Source organism: Panthera tigris, chromosome A1 (assembly GCF_018350195.1).
Source record: "Panthera tigris isolate Pti1 chromosome A1, P.tigris_Pti1_mat1.1, whole genome shotgun sequence".
Taxonomy (NCBI): domain Eukaryota; kingdom Metazoa; phylum Chordata; class Mammalia; order Carnivora; family Felidae; genus Panthera; species Panthera tigris.
In genome coordinates this window covers 187,432,231-187,437,129 of record NC_056660.1, presented here as the reverse complement: position 1 = coordinate 187,437,129, position 4,899 = coordinate 187,432,231, and the positions used below count along the sequence as shown (strand labels likewise).

General features: G+C 42.9%; 1 long non-coding RNA gene across 2 annotated transcripts; it reads left to right on the top strand.

Moving 5' to 3' along the window:
• The first annotated feature begins 373 nt into the window (after positions 1 to 373).
• Positions 374 to 4,186, top strand: LOC122240475. 2 transcript variants are annotated; one of them, XR_006220262.1, is made up of 2 exons: positions 374 to 1,048; positions 3,599 to 4,186. It is a non-coding gene; the product is annotated as an uncharacterized LOC122240475 (long non-coding RNA). The 2 variants fall into 2 exon arrangements; XR_006220261.1 differs by having other exon boundaries at positions 374 to 2,340.
• The last annotated feature ends 713 nt before the right edge of the window (positions 4,187 to 4,899 follow it).

Below are 4,899 nucleotides of genomic sequence, written 5' to 3'. Positions count from 1 at the left end.
TGCATGTCCTGTAAGTGGTACGTGAAAGTGCAAATAGTCATTGAGTGAATAAAATTGTGTCCCTTTCTAGAATTGTTCCCCTTAAATGTCTCCTGATTACATTCTACCTGAAAGATACACCAGATCTTATCTGGGCTTGCCCTTAAATGATTCCCCATTGGCTGCAGGATAAAGTTAAGCCTCATGCCATACAAGCCCTGTCATGATCTTGACCATTCTCTGGGCTCATCTCTTGGCCTCACTGTTGGGAACTTTATGCTGTTGCAACCCAGGCCTCCTTCCTGTTTTTAGCACACATCATCCTATGTCATACCTTTGTTCCTTGTGCAGACTTCACTCAGATTCACTGACTGTTAACATTTCGCACATTTGCTTTCTCTCTCTGTCTATATGTGTATGTGTGAGTATATGTGCACTTGGGGGAGGATTTGAGAGTAAGTTGAAGCCATCGTGACACTTCGCTGCTGAGTATTTCAGCAACTGTCATCTAAGAATAAGGTCATTCTCCTCTATAACCACAACATAATTATCACACTTTGGAAATTTAGCATTAATAGAATACCATCATGCAGATTAAATTCATATTTTCCCAATTGTCTGAGTAATGAAATTTATAGCTCCTTGTTTTATTTTGTTTTGTTTTCCCTCATCCAGTTTTGCTCCTCCCCCATCCCCTGTTCTAGGTCTGGTTTGCTGCCTCTACTTCCTCATTTCCACTCTGATTTCAGAAAGGGCAGAAGTTTCAAGCTGTACATCAAAACCTGTTTCTTCTATCTGAGCACAGAGCTTGTCCTCATTCCGGGCGCCCTTTGAAGTTGGGTGTGTGCCTGTGTGGCCAACTTCTGATGGGTACAACCTTCAAGGTCAAGGTTTTTAAGAAGTAGAGAGATCTCATCTGCATTCTCTCCTTTTACCAGCTGAATGTGGACAATGAAGATAAGGCTCTAGGGAACAGTGGAGACACAAGATAGAAGGAGCCCTGCGTCTTCAAATCACTGGACAGAGGAAAGTGTCACGCCAACCAGGGACACATGCCTTGGGTTGTTAGGTGGGTAGAAATAAGTTTCTATTATGTTTGAGCCCTTATACAGCTGTGGATCTACTTGTTACAGCAGCCAGTATCACCAAATGAAGTTAAAGATCCTTCCGTGGAAAGGGAGTGGATGGATCTTCTCACCCAGAACCTCTTACCTCAGGGGAGAAAGAGCAGTGCAGGGGAGGCTCGGATGTCACAGGCCGAGAAACAGGTAGTCCCAGGAGCTAAAGCCCTGGGACAGAGAAGGAACACCACTAGATACAGGAGCTCAGCCCACAGGAACTCCAGTCCCGGGTCTCTGTCTTCCAACTTCTATGCATGCTTGTGTCTATGCCTTTGTGCAATGAGGAGTCCATTTCTTAAGTTGTACCAGAGAAATTAGTCAACACAGCGGCTTTTTTCTAAATGCAAAAAACTAACAAAATAGAGAAAATCCATAAAAGTTTGCTTTGACAATATGAAGATAATATAAACAAAGAATTACAGCCATTATGTGAACTTCTCATTTTGTCTAGTTACTATGCAGCACAATAAGAAGACTTAACATTAAATATGTCAGATTTGCTTTGTTGTCAGTTTTTTTGATCACGACGCCAAACTTTCATCTTGAATGTACAGCCTGCATTGTTCATGCTGCAGCTCACAGCTTAACAAACTAGAGTCAAACTCACTATCCTCTATCATAAACAGCTTTATGGCTGAGTAAAATTTGAGAACGTTTCATCAGTATTTACGTTTTATGGGTTTTGTCAACTTGCTTTAATTTTCGACCGTGTGGACTGAATTAGAAAGATGCTAAGCAGTGAGACTGTTGCTGAGCCAGAGATCTGAGGCTTTCGAGGGATCCTTTGGTCTTAGCAAAGCCTGGCTGCTTCATGCCACACTCCTGGTCGGTCAGACCAGGCTGAGGTTTGCCCATCAGTCTGACTTTGCTTCCAAGACCTCCACATCTGCTTACATTAAATTAATTGTATATATTACTTGCAATATTGTATATATTAAGTGCATAATAATATACCAACGTTATTAAAGTGTTCTGGCAAAACTACTCTATGTGAACAGAGGAAAATATCACAGTCCAATACCAGATGATGCTAATAAAATAATAATAACAGCATCCAACACTTACTGAGCAGATACTATGTGCCAGGTACTGCCCTAACTGTTTTTCAGCTTAATGAATGTTTACAGTAATCCCAGGAGGGAGGAAGAGTGGCTCATTACTTCCTCACATAAATTTTGAGACAATACAGAACTTCCCAAAGTCACAAAGCCTGGCTAGCTAGGGCTAACCCATAAATGAGGTAAGTAACCTTACTCACTCCTTCCAACTTCTCTTTTACTACACTTTCTCCTTTACTACATCTTGAGAAAATACCAGTCCTGGCTTAGGTGAAAGGGAGAGGGAGGGGGATTTGTATTCACTGCTCCTCACTGTTCATTGAAAACTTGGGGAGTGTTGACATTGTTGTGGGGTGAGGTAGGAGAGCTCATATCGCACCTGTTCAACAATGATATATTCAACAAATGTATATTGTATTCAACATGTATATATAAGATAAATATAACACACACACACATAAAACAAATATATGTACATATATATTGCTGGGTGCTGAGGACAACCTTGTTCTCAACAAGCTTATGATTTCCTTGGGGAAGGCTGAAGGGTGAACAATTACAATACACTGGAAAAGTGCTGTGATGACAGGAGTGTGGGCCTCTGTGGGAAGGAACCTCTAACCCAAATTTAAGGGCAAATGGGGAAGGCTTCCTGGAGAAAGAGGCATCTATGCTGAGACCTATAGGACAGGAGGGAACAAAACAGGAGAAGAAAGAAGGCAAGAAAAGAGAGTTCCAGGCTGCGGAAGCAGCACCACACTAGCCGTCTGTACCAGGAGAGATGGTTACATACGGCCCATTGACACTACACTGGCTTCACCAGATGAAGCGCTAAACAGCCCTTTCCAGAAAGTTTTCTCCTCTCTACTACAGGGCCTGATTTTCTCGACATTGATCCATTGACAAATGTTTCTATCAATAAACCAATCAGATTTATTATTTACTACACAGAAGGCACCGGGTGAGGCCTAGAGGAGACTTCCAAGAGCTCTGAAACTCTGCTTCTATTTTCAGAGTTTACTGAGTGTGGGTTTGGAACACTCTCAGAGGGAAAAAAAAAAAGAGAGAGAGGGAGAGAGAGAGAAATTTAATAGTAATCCAGACATCAAAGGAGGAGGAAGAATGATAGGAGGCTGAAACACTCAGCCTGGCTTTAGACCCTCACTCAGCCACACCCTCACTATGCACGCATGCTTGAGCTACTCAACCTTTCTGAACTCCGGCTCCCCATTCATCGAGTGGGAAAAATAAAAGGTCCCTTTCAGGAAGATGGCAGGGATTAAATAGGGACCGCCTGTACAGCACCTAGCATGCTGCCCAGCACAGAGCAAGCTCTCGATAAATGTCTTAACGATGATCATATTATTATAATTTCCGTTAACTCGCCCCATAAATACTTGGGTGCCTCCTCCGTGGTGCCTCTTGTACTTTTTATTTCAGGACTCCTGGGTTCATGACACACCAACCATCACCCCAGCACCCGACTCCTCTTCTTCCATGGGACTCTGCCCTCAAGCCTGCAGCATATAGCCAAAGAAACACAACTCATGAGCCCTGGGGAAGCTGGTTCGCCTGTCTAGAAGCCGTCCTCAAAGTCTCCTGGGCACTTCCCCAAGTCTCCCCGGCCTGTTTGTCTCTGCACACACAGATTGCTTTCTCCTGACCGCTTGCAGCCCTGTCTTTATGTGGCCATTAATTGTACATCATCCCTGACATCTTTTACCGTGTTCTGCTATATTTTTATTTATTATTGATTCTACACATGCCTAACATTTGCTAAGTCCAAACCATGTGCTGACAGCACTTAGCAATGGTCTTGCTGAAGGGATAAAAGACTATTAAATTGGGTTGAAACATCTAGTTTTAAACCGTTATAGAGTGCATGCTCAAACAGAATCAGGAACCAAAGGCATATTTGTTTAAAACAAAAAAACAAAAAACAAAAAATGCTAGCATCTAGTCAATTACCCAGTAAAAAACAAGACTCATGTGAGAGTTTTAAAATAACAACACTGAAGGCAACTCTTATTTATTTGTTTGTTTGTTTAATTCATGGATGATGGTGAGGAGGTCTCCTGTGTTTTTAACCTCGGTGCCTGGGGCAACCGGAGCACCATTCGGAGAGGCTGGAGGATGACGGGAGAGCAGGTATGATGGTGATGGTGAGACACAGTAAGTTTAAGTTGCAGACAAGTTAATTTCAAGGCCATAGTAGGCCACACAAGTGAAAATGTCCAATCAAGCAGCTGGCAGTCTGGGAATGGAGTTGAGGAGAGAGGACAGGGCAGAAGTGGATAGAGGCATCCTTCCCAGAAGAGATGGCCACACTTTAAGCAGAAGTCTTTTGGTGCCAGACATCCAAGGAAGGGGCACACATTTACCAGGGTGAGTAACACATCGCCAGGCCTCCTTGGACTTCTTTGCCCAAATTGGAGAAAACTGACTGAGACCCAAGAGGTCTGGGGCTAAAGCCCCGGGGGCTTACCTTTGAATTTTCCTGTTCTATCTTAAAACATCCTGTGAATTTTCCATTCCACTCCACAATACACAAATAATATTTTAAATTACTTTTGAGTAAAACTGACTGTGATGGATGACAGGTGGCATTTAGCCTGTGGCTTCACATAGGACAAATTATCCCAGGCATAAGAGGGAGTTCACACTTCAGCTTGAAAAGCAAGGCATTCAGCAAGGAGCCAAGTGTTTGTTTTTGCTTTTGTGTTTTTCCCCCTCTTTGGCAG